The sequence below is a fragment of the Schistocerca piceifrons genome, chromosome X (genome assembly GCF_021461385.2).
Source record: "Schistocerca piceifrons isolate TAMUIC-IGC-003096 chromosome X, iqSchPice1.1, whole genome shotgun sequence".
NCBI classification, from domain to species: Eukaryota; Metazoa; Arthropoda; class Insecta; order Orthoptera; family Acrididae; genus Schistocerca; species Schistocerca piceifrons.
In genome coordinates this window covers 554,943,879-554,956,428 of record NC_060149.1, presented here as the reverse complement: position 1 = coordinate 554,956,428, position 12,550 = coordinate 554,943,879, and positions in this window count along the sequence as shown.

The window sequence follows — 12,550 nt, the reverse complement described above, 5'->3', positions numbered from 1 at the left end:
TTTTTTCACGAATTCAAAAAAAAAAATTCTACGATCTTCTGTAGTCGAGATAACTTTTTTCTTTAATCTAGTGCCTGCAATTAACATTTTACAGCGTTGTATTTGATGTAGGTTAGTACTGAACACTTATATTTTCAATAAAATATAGTAGGATGTGTTACACAGATTTTTAGTGTTAGTAATTAAGTAATAAGTAATAAAGCGAAGCGTGGAAGTGCGGGCTGCGTCAGCTGGAGCGGGGTACAGAGTGTGGGGTGGGGAAGGGGGGGGGGGAGAACTGGAGCGCACTCGTTCAGAAAACGATTCCAAACGGCTCACGGCCTGCGCTTTCATAATCTTTGATATCTCAGGGCACTCCGTAGTTTTCTCCGATACCAGGAAACTTCCAGAAAGACACTTCGCCCTGCACATAGTACCTTAATTCTGTCTACAAGCGAACTACTGTCCAAAATCGAATTTGTAATGTGTGTAATTACGAAATAGTGATTAGTGCATTATAAAAAAAGTACGTGAGGTACAAAGGACAAGATTGTTTATAACTTTTGGTGAATACGATTCGGGGATAGTCTGAAAAAGATTGCCTATATACGCATGATTTTCTATACGAGTAAGTTCTACACGTATATTTACTACAGGAAAATTCTCTAAATATATTTTTCATTATTTCACACCAGTGCATTACTCTAGACACTCGTATAATCTATTGTTATACGTTGTTGCAACACAAAGTTCACAAAATATTTTTATACGGAATTTTTGTTTCAGAAATACCTTTGCAGGACCTTTTTGTGTAGCAAATAAAACATTCGGTTTATCTCGTCATGCTACCCCAGAGTAAATACAAAAGGATTTTTGCAAAGTATTAAAGATTATGCAAGAACAGGCCGTATAGAATCAGTTTTCAGAGCGAACACGCGCTGGTTCTTCCCACTTCTCCGCCTGCTCCAGCAAACTTCGTGCTTGCACGCTTCACCTTATTACTCAATTTCGATCACTAAAAGTCAACATATCCTACTACATTTTTTCTTGAAAATATATGTATTCAGTCCTAATCTCCATCGAGCGCATCCCTGTACAATGTTAATTGCGTCCATTAGGTTAAAAAAGTTAACTCGACCCCAGCAGGTTGCAGATCATTTCTTTTAATTCCTGGAAAATTTCGTCAATCTCTTTCTTTGAACGTTATGTTCATAAAATAAAACTGAAATAGTTAGTTAAACAAAAACAAGCCCAACATAAGTGCAAGTTTTTGGAAGTCATACTTTCATCCTTACAATTAATAAAATTCTAAAAATTATTTACTAGCATGGTAGCACAATCTTTTGGCAAGGAAATAAGCCTACAATCGTTATTGTAAGGCCATTCACTGAGAAGATCTAGCCAATCACCGAGAGCGCCTTTTTCAAAAAAATCGATATATCTAGAAAAATGGTTTAAAATTTTTTTATTTATGAAAATGGTATTTTTTATTTACCGTGGGCTATACTTACAATAAATATCAAGTATGAGTATGTGAATGTTAACGTGATGTTTAACGTAAATGTTAACGAGATTTTGAACGATGTTTTCAACATAACTCAAAACTAATCAATCGATGCTTCTAAAAAGCAATCGATTGATCTTTTTAAGCTCTACAGCTTTCTCCTTTAACATTTTTCTATAGCAGTTATAGTTTTTAAGTTATTTAAGATAAAACCTTTTTTTATAACTTAGCGGAATTTTTAGCCATGTTCGCCATCTTGGATCGGGTTTCATGAGAAAGCAATTTTGTTTCAAGTTTAATTCTCTGTACACTCATTTTTTTAATTAACGACTTTTGCAGTGACGTCTCCATAGTGCCTGGGCTATAAGGAACGCCGAGAGGCAACTCTCATTGTAGTAGTAACAGTACGTCATCTTTTGGTACCCCTTATTCATAACTAAATTGTTCGATACTCATAATATTTCTATCCGTATGGTAAAAATAATAAATTCCATTGAGCTCTTGTTTGCGCATTGAACTGTAAGTCCTCCGTCAACTCTCCTTGTTCACCAGTAATTGGCTGCATAAAATGGTTCCCATATCGTAGGTGCCGGCCGTTGTGGCCGAGCGGTTCTAGGCGCTTCAGTCCGTAACCGCGCTGCTGCTACGGTCGCAGGCTCGAATCCTGCCTCGGGCATGGATGTGTGTGCTGTCCTTAGGTTAGTTAAGTTTAAGTAGTTCTAAGTCAAGGGCACTGATGACCTCAGATGTTAAGTCCCATAGTGCTCAGAGCCATTTAACATTTTGCACATATCGTTGGCGGCCGTGAGCACACCATTTCCGAGAGGATCGCGCCTATCAAAACAACGTGGCGTTCAAACGGTCCTGAGCGTCGATGGCTGCTTTATTTTTTTACTCTCAGCCGGCAATTGTAAACAGTGTTACGGAGCGGTTCATTGGACTTAGCCGTCCATTCACAGCCGGTTCGCTGTCCCGCCCCGTCTCGCGTAAACAGTGGAACAAAGAAGCACATTTGACTACCGCCTTTGCCGGCGAGCAAGCGAGCGGATAGGCACTCACACGCGGCACTTTACGATTGCGGATAAGACAGGAGCGTTCTCACAGGAAAGCTAGCCTGTTTACTTGCTTACGCAAAGTGAAAAGCTAATTATGGAGGCAGCCGTGGCGACAGCGGCGGCTCCTTTCCGGAAGGACGCACCAGTTTGTTCGCAGCCAGATAAGCCCTGCACTGCGCAGCTACAGCAGCTCGTTGCAGGCGACGTCGCACGCGCCCTACCGTCACGCTTTTTTACAGCTCGTCAGAACCTTCAGCGTTAAACTCTGCCGTACAACGAGGAGTTTCGGAGCTCGCTCGACTGCGTGATCTTTTCCTACACGCATCGTCGCCTGTAGCATTGAAAAAGACACTACTTCGTTGACAAGAACTCAGAAGAAAACGTGCAGAGCGAAAGATAACAGTTGTGTTCCCGTAATCAGAATCGCATTGGTATCATTTGCAGATGGTGTTCGATTTTTTCAAGTCAGAATGTACCACGACATGTTGACATCTCTGATATTTCGGAATATCGAAACATATTTTAAGCAGGTTATTGTGGGGTAAGGGAAAAGTATTTTGCTACACGGAGAAAAAAATAAAGGTCAATGTCAAATCCGCTTCGACAGTGAAATGTACAAGAATGGGCTAGCAATGAAATGAAATGAACGTATGGCATTTATTGGCCGGGATATCCCCGTCGGGGTTCGGTCACCGTATTGCAAGTCTTCTTAGTTGACGATACTTCGGCGACTTGCGAGTCAATGATGATGAAAATCATGTAGAATGACATATAACACCTTGCCCGGAATCGAACACGGGCCGCCTTGCGTGGTAGGCGATAACGCTAGCGCTGCCCTACGGAGGCGGACTGGGCTAGCAGTTTGGGCATGTGTAATAAATATTCCTCCCAGAAAATCGCCTTAAGTGAAAAAGTAAATCTGGTTGTTTTGACGAGGACTTTCACTATTATCACACAAAATTCGCACAGTTTTTCCTGCGTGGTTAAAACTTCAGTTTTTTTCAGATATTTTGAAGCAATTACATTGTTAGTACAACGATAGCTCGGAAATGTGTTCAGTTTTTTAGGCTCACGCCTAACGATAGTGCGCAGTGTCACTCCCATTTCCTCGTAAATACCGCTTAACAGTATGACGCAGTTTCAGACACGTTATGAAATGCGATCAATGCCTCTTTGATTCGGTGTAACGAAGCATATTCCAATGAGCAACTGAACTGTAGTTAGCTGTAATATTGGATACACAACGTCCCTTTCTCCACAATAAATGTCACGTGATCTTGACTTTATTGGATCTTGTACATATGGTCTGGGAGAGAATGGAGCATATAATGAGGTGGTACACTATGTTTAGGGTATCAGTCGTCACCGGGTAGCTACCATACGCAATAGTGACAGAGCTGGACTCGGGGGCAGTCGGCTCGAATCACGATGGTAGTACCCGGTTCGAATCATTATGATGGTAGAAAGTATTTCGCCGGAAGGGGTAGCAAAGGTGGTGCCTCATCTCCAGACTTTGCTCCAGTGTCCTTGATGACATCCAGATCCCACCACATTGTCTTCTGGTGTGACAATATGCAACACTGTTGGTAGTGAGGAGTCTTTTGGATGGTGACATTAACTCCGGCGGTCGGCTTCTTGCGATTAGACAGAAGTGAGTTTCTTTCGTTTTAATTTATTTATTCGACTCTTTCTTTCCTTCTAGCCCACTTCGCGATGTCCGTACAGCCTTCACTGCCGTTAGCACTTGACTAAAATAACTATTTTCTCGTAAAGTGCTCCCTTGTGATAGCAGGAATAATGAAGTGTGGTATGTAATACAAACTCATTCAAGCTTCCACATGTGTAAAGAATCACAGCACAATAAAGACAATCGTCTGGACAGCTAGAAACTTTTAAAACTGAGAAAAAAGACTTCCTGAAACAAAAACTTCTAGAGACTAAAGAAATTCTTGAAAATTAAAATCCTTCTTGAAAACTTAATCCCGTTTCGAAACTAAAATCATCCTTACCCACTCAAGCGCCAAAGCTATTGTAAATATTTTACATGTAAGAAAAATAACAAATGTACCTATTACTGAACAGCTCAGTATCTTCAGGTGCCTTTCTTCTCTTGTCATCCAAAATTTTCTCTAGTTCTTTCGCCATATTGTGAGAAGAGATGAAGAAAATCTAGAGAAGTTAATCATGAAAGGGAAGATCGAGGGAAAGGGAAAGGGAGGGGGGAGGGGGGAGGGGCAAGAGCAGCGAGCAGGTGGATAGAACAAATCAAGAAGATCTCTGGTCTACCTTTTCAGCAGGCTCCAAGAGAAGCTGATAACCTTCCGGGATGAAGACCCCTTGTGATGATTTCCATCTAAATAACGGTATCTTTATAGTTCGTGGTCCATTTATCTCTGTACTACATTTCGATACATTGGATACATATTTTAACAGTCTACTGTGGATAAATAAGGGCAAATAGCTATTAAGTGGAAGCAAGATATCCGCTCAACGGATGCCCGTGAACACATGACATTCACTTCTGTGGTAGCAGCCAGAGAATAAGAACAGCCCGAGCTCGCAGAATCTGGAGACGGCAGACGAAGCTGTGAACACATCGACGCATTTTTGGATGCGTTTAATGTTAAGAGGCATAATGAGAGTGGAAAAGAGTGGTTGTGGTGAAAACGGCACCTGGTAGGAAGGCGATAATGATAGCGTGGAGGGAAACGGCCAGTCGGTCCCCGCCTTATCTGCCACATAAACCGCGTCGCTGGGGATCGATGGGCCGAGTCTCCTATCAACGCACGGACACTACGCTCCCTGTCCGAGATCAATGCCATTTCATGGGACGCGGGGACAACAGGCTGCTGGCCGCTGGACACCCGCGTCGCAGGAAAAGGCTTCAACCAGTACGGAGCGTCTTTTCTCCACCGCCAGGTCTCTCCTCACTACACTTGCTTACAGTGTTGTATAAAAAGCCGGAAGTATCTAAACAAATTCTGTGGCACTGTCATTGTTGAGGACGATTTAAACTAGTTGGAATCTGAATTTAATGTCCTAATTGCGATGTTGTTGCGACAAGCATTGTTTCGTATAGCATAGCATTTTCTATGTATAAGCTTCAGAAAGAGGCTTTTTTTAATTTATCGATATTTACCTACTAACAAGTACGAAGATTAGAATTTATATCTCCTACAAAAATTACGTACAAATTCTGATATTCATGAAAGGTGTACAGGGTGTTCGGAAATTACCGCTACAAACTTCTAGGACTTGTGAAGAAGAGTGGGTAGACAATATTTTGAATTGTAATCCATATCCGGAAACGTACCGTTTCCGTGCTACAGCGTTTTGAAAACATGTTGGTGTGTGTGTGTGTGTGTGTGTGTGTGTGTGCGTGTGTTTGGAGCTTACGGGCGCTTAACACAGAGGTCATCAGCGTCCTTACACATATTTTAAAAATGGATGTGGAGAAAATTATTGAAAACAGGTTGGTAACACGATCACTTCTACAAGTAATTGATTAGACATGACCCAGTTCATCATTAATAATCAAAGAAATGACTCGCGTACTCGTTGACAGGCTCTCTTCAGCGGCCTCTTAAAATTCCGGTGCGCGGCTACTCCTTGGAGCACCAGTCACGCCTGCTGACGGTGAAGGCACCCTCTCCGGAAGCCGTTGCGTAATTGTGGCGAAAAGGGTACGCGATGGAGTCGGACGTTGTGGCTAACGATCTCGATAAATACGACGGGCAGCTCTTCCATACCCTGAGCTTCACCTTCAGAAGGATCACGTGGGTGTATTCTACAAACGTTTACATAACCATTTTGTTCTAACGTGGGTAAGACTAGAGCGAGGTCAGAGAGGTAGGATGGACGTCAAATGACATCAACTGGTATTTTCTCTCAGCATGTCAAAAATCTGTTCTTAATTTTATGGCTGCAGCTAGTTTTTTCCTTGAAATTTTAGCGTCTGGAAAAGCTTCCTTCTTGAGAACTAGCAGGCGCAGTTAAAGTGGTAACGCAGTGGGAGTCGACAATACCAGGCTATTCACGGTCAGTATCAAGAATTTAAGGGAATAGAGTATCCTGCTGTCGATAACGAAAAGGGATCGACCACACACCTGAGAACTGAGAACTGTTACGAGGAGCACCACGCACCTGTTTGGCTGTATTTGTAGGGTTCCCGGTTCTCGGATGTGTATCTAGCACATATGTGCCCATAATGTAGCATTTCATCGCATCTTCTCATTTTAAAGAAAACAGCTTTGTATAAATGAAGCAAATTGGAATACAAAAATGAAGTTAGTTTTCGGATAACATTTTACTTTCTGCATAGAAATAAACGCCAGTGTCCAAGGTTTACTATTTCTTTCCTTTGCTACACAGCTTTTTCGTACAGTTCTAAGCAATCTATAAGGTAAAAAAAGACCCTCCGCTTATTGTAGCGGTGAAGAAAGATAGAGATATTGCTAACTGAAAAGTGGAGCATTAGAAACTATAAAAAAAATGAAGATTTAGTGGCATCTTGTTTAAAGTAAACTTCGTCACGTGTTGTCACGTTAGCGGCTACTCATTGTCAAGCAGTGGCGAAATTACCTTAATTGTGCGGCAGTGTCAGCCCGTAACAGAATCCGCAGTTGCTCCCCACTTCCCTCTCTCGCCTTCGACCTGTTTCTGCTACTGACCCCACAGTGTGGCCTTCTAGGTGAATGAATGTCGTGTGACTAGGGCCTCCCGTCGGGTAGACCGTTCGCCGGGTGCAAGTCTTTCGATTTGACGCCGCCTGAGCGACTTGCGCGTCGATGGGGATGAGATGATGATGATTAGGGCAACACAACAACCAGTCTCTGAGCGGAGAAAATCTCCGACACAGCCGGGAATCGAACCCGGGCCCTTAGGATGGACATTCGGTCACGCTGGACATTCAGCTACCGGGGGCGGACGCCTTACAGGTTACTATTCTAGATGTGGTCTGGCCCCATGACCTGACACCGTAAAAACTCAGGTGGCGGCAGCTTACACCGGTGCTCGTGTGGCCGTATTGTTCCCAGCGTCTGGCTGAAGGTAAATGTACATCAAACTCAATTCCAAGGTGCTACAGTCCTAAAGGGCAGTGATCTGCCAGTACGTTGCTGGCTCATTCCCTGTCTTAAGAGATACTGGAAGGTAATGATGGAGGAGAATGAGATGTAACGCTCCCTGGCCATTAATGACGGCTTTCGAGATCTTGGCCACTATTTCTCCTTCAAGCTGATGTTAAATTGATCTCATGAGGCTGGGTGGAGCCTTATCTGTGCTCCCTCTACAGAAAACTCCTCAGTCGAATCCCTATGGCAGTCAGACCCACTGGCCACTGAAGATGATCCAGAAAAAGCTGAACCTATGTCCATAAATCTCAGCCATTTGTTCTGCAGAGCACCTCAAATATGGGGTCAGTCTCTGTCCCACGAATGAAAACTATTGAATTTTATTCTCTGGGGCAGCAAAAGACTGTAGTTTTGTGAAATATCAGTAGTTGACTGATTCAGTTGGTAAAGTGCATGCAGAGATAAAAATGTCCGCACTTCGTCATTCATTTTCGAACAACTGTGTCGGACAAAGGTACACTGATGGATAACATGCTACAAGTCTGGACGCAAACACTTCCAACACCTCCTTCCATTTTGACTGTATTCAATTTACAGTGGACTGATTAGTAGAGGCTATTTCTTTGAAGTTGCTTTGTGTGTTTTGATGAAAGAGGAAATAATTTGTGTTTCCTTTTAGTTTATGATTGCATTTATGTTTCCTTTATTACACAAGTTATGCATTGGTCCTTGTGGATATCGATTAGGGGTATTGCAGCTGAGATGGCAGGCTTTGACAGCCATATCTTCGATGTTCTGTAGCGAAGTTTGCAGAGTCATTCGAAAATGCGTTACTATTCACTGTTTCGTATTCGATATTCCCTAAGTAATACCTAAAACTCCCGTGTGGGGTTGCTAGTCTTCCATCGGGCGCCTCCTCAGGTGGTGGATCGAGGAACTCTCACTAGATATAGTGGGTACCGAGGAAATAAAATACTCGGGGCGGACCAAATGTATCACCTTACTGACCAGGGGCAGGTCAAGAGCCGTGGAGGAGGCAACGCCTCTAGGAGTGGCATCCGAACAAAATGCCCTGGTCCTCCAGGTTGGCGGTTGTGCAGAGGGTTACCTCCCCACTCACATAAAAAAATTATCTGGGTCAGGCCACTCTACATAAGCCCCGGAATCAGGAATGTCTCAACTGGAATCGGAAACGGCAACGGACAACGGATTTCTCTTTTGGAACATGGAATGTCAGGAGCCTGTACAGACCAGGAAATGTGCAGAATTTGACCAAAGAAGTAGAGAAGTACCAGCTGAAAGCAGTAGCCCTCCATGAGATTAGATGGAAGGTACAGGACGAATCAAGATGAACGTAGGAAGTATACTGTATGGAGACCGTGGCGAGGGCCACGAATTAGGTACTGGTTTCTATGTACATGACTCAATAATGAAAGTAGTGAAAGAATTTAAATCTATTAACAACAGAATCTCCTACATCAGAATCGCAGGGCGAGGTGGTGATATATCCTTTATTAATACACATGCACCATGCGAGGATAAGGATGACTACTTTAAGGAGGAATTTTATACTGAATTAGACAATGTATATAACTCACTGCCAAATCACAATGTCAAAATAGTATTGGGTGATTTTGATGCCAAATTGGGTCAAGAAAACATCCATAAATCGGAGAAAGGTAATGCAAGCCTGCATCAGGAAACCAGCGACAATGGCATAGATTTGACCAATTTCACAATTGACAACAATCTATGCATCGTGAGTACAAGGTTCCAACGTAAGGACATTCAGAAAGGAACACGGATGGCTCCAGATGGGCACACAGTACACCAGATAGACCATGTATGCATTCAGAAGCGCTATGCAAATAGCATCAAAGATACGTGAACCTATAGGGGAGCAGACTGTGACTCAGGTCACTTCCTTGTGAGAAGTAGAATGAACATTAAATATACGAAAGTGTGTAGAATATCTAAGAAGACTATACCTTATAACACAAATGGGTTAAAAGAAACAGAGGTAAGAAGAAACTATGAGTCAATAGTAGCAGAGAGGCTAATGAGTTGTGATGAGTTGGAAAGTGCCAGTGATCTCAAATTAAGGAGACAGTAAACAGTGCAGCCTCCAAGATACTGGGTAAACAGAAAAAGTCCGATAAAGTGCGTTGCAACTAACTGCGCCAGCAAAAATTGAAGAAACAAGGTTCGCAAAAGATGTGGTTAGAAAATCTGGGGGACCACGATCTCAGAGGCAAGTACACCAGAATAAGAAAGGAAACATCTACTATACTAAGGCAAAAGAAACGGAAGTATTACAAGGAACTAATAAAAGGGGCAGAAGAGGATTGTATTCATCACAGGACAAGACAGATGTACTAAAAAGTAAAGAAAGTAACACAAAAATATAAAAAGAGAGAAATATTTATTAAAGACACCCAAGGAAAAATCCTCACAAGTGATGCTGAAGTAAAACAGCGTTGGGCAGACTACTTCGCTAATTTACTAAACTGCGAAGACCCCACTGAATCTCTTTTATGTGACGCGCCAGACACAGTAGACATCAAAGTAGAGCCACCAAGAGAAGAACAAATAGAGGAAATAATTAAAAATTAAAAAAATAATAAAGCTTCAGGTGAGGATAAAATTGTTGGTGAACTAATAAAGAATGGAGGGCCACAATCGGTAAAAAGAATTGCGAAATTGATAAGGAAAGTGTGAGAACATGAGAAAATGCCTGACGACTGGAAAACGCCCATAATCTGTCCCATTTTAAAAAATAATGACCCTCTGGATTGTGATAATTATAGAGGAATTTCACTCCTTAATGTAACCTACAAAATCCTATCACAGTGTCTACTCAAAAGAGTGATACCACTAGCTGAAGAAATTATAGGTGACTATCAGTGTGGTTTTAGGAGAGACAGGTCAACTAGTGGTCACCTCTTTACACTCCGACAGATAACTGAGAAAGCGTCGGAACAAACGTTGACGTCCACATGGTATTTGTTCACTTCAAAACAACTTACGACAGCATACACAGGAGCTCAATAACCAGGGTCCTCGTAGAGTTTCAATTTCCTGGAAAGTTAATACGCCTAGTACAGATGTGCTTGGAGGAAACCTATTGCAAAGACCTGGACAGGAGTGTCAAAGGAGGTCTTAGACAAGGAGATGCTTTATCTCCAATACTTTTCAATCTGGTTTTAGAAAAGATAGATAGAGAGCATCAAGTTGGAGCAAAGATGGGTAGGAATAAAATACATCGCCTTGCTTATGCGGACGATATTGTCCTAATAAGTGGAAACAAAGAAGAACTACAAGTCATGACAATTTCCTACAGAAACATTGCAAGGAGAGCAGATTAGAAATTAATGAGAAGAAAACAGAGTACATTGTCGTAAGCAAGCCACTCAATGATGGTAGTCCACTGACAATTGATGATCTCACTTTTAAAAGAGTACACACCTTCAAATATGTGGGTAGCATCATCAATGAACAGAATAAAATGGAAATTGAAATTAAAGCGAGGATAGCAGCAGCGAAGAAAGCTTATTTTGGCCTACGAGATGTGTTATCCCGTAGAGCCGTCTCCAGAAGATTCAGACTTAGGCTATATCAGAGTGTAATTCTGCCAGTAGCTCTATATGGGTCAGAAAGCTTCCCATTTAGAAAAGCAGGTGAACAAAAATTATTAGTTTTTGAAAGGAAAATATTAAGGAAAATTTTTGGACCCGAGAGAGACCCAGAAACACAGGAACGGAGAATACTTGAAAACCAGGAACTGAAGGAGCTATATCAACAGGCTGATATTAGTCAGAGGAGAAGAGTGATGTGGGCTGGACATCTAATTAGGATGGAGAAGGAACGACTACCTAAAGTAGCATTCTCTGGATCCATAGGGGGCAGAAGGAAGCGAGGAAGGCCACGAACCAGATGGAAGAGTGACATAGACGAGGACGGGGTGGCAATGGGCCTGAGTAAAGGAGAAGGGACTACAAAAGCCAGAAACAGAGAGCACTGGAAGAAGAATGCAGAGAACGCGTATGGTCTCCAAGGCCCAAGCGACAGTTAAGAAGAGAGGAAGAATACTTCAAAAAATTTTTTTAATACAATGCGAGACAAAAATGTTAAGTACACAGAACACACACACCATCGGCTGGTATGGAAAAAGAACGGCCATCAGCGTGCATTCGTATTGTTCATGTTTAGTGTTATTACAAGGCTTGATGGGATATAACTGTAAGGGGCGTGAACGACGTCAGATGTTGACTAATCACTATGAAGGACACGAAGATGTCTCGTACTCGGGTGAGATAGCGTTATAGGCACTTGGCAGAGTTTGAGTCTCCGTTTGTCCAGCTGGTCGAATAGTGCAGTATCCAGATATTTGGGACATTCGGATGTTACAAAGACACGATGTTGGACTGTACTGGTTATGTCAGGGCTGGCATACTCTTCGTCAAAGTTCCGGTGTACCACGTTTGACCACCACAGGAAAGGACACTAAGCACATCGCTACTCCTTCAAATCTGAATCTGAACGTACGAGTAACGGATTCCGTACAACATTCTGTGTCATCCGACACCAGTGGTCAGAGACCAGTAAAATCCGCCGCACTAGGGAATGATGTGAAGAACCATCAGATCGTAGCTGACAATGATTGAGGGAACTCTTAGGCACACTGGTATGCTACCGATATTCTGCACTCTCACGTGTTACCTGGAAGAAAAGAAAACTGGAGTTTAACGAGGTCATTAGAGACGGAGCACAAGGTCGGAATGTTTCCAAGATAGGGAAAGAAACTGGCCGTTACCCTTTCAAAGAAACCATCCCGGCGCTAACCTGGAGCGATTTAGGGAAATCACGTAAAACCTAAATCTGGGTGGCCGGAAGCGGATTTGAACCGTTGTCCTCCCGAAAGCGACTCCAGTGTGTTAACA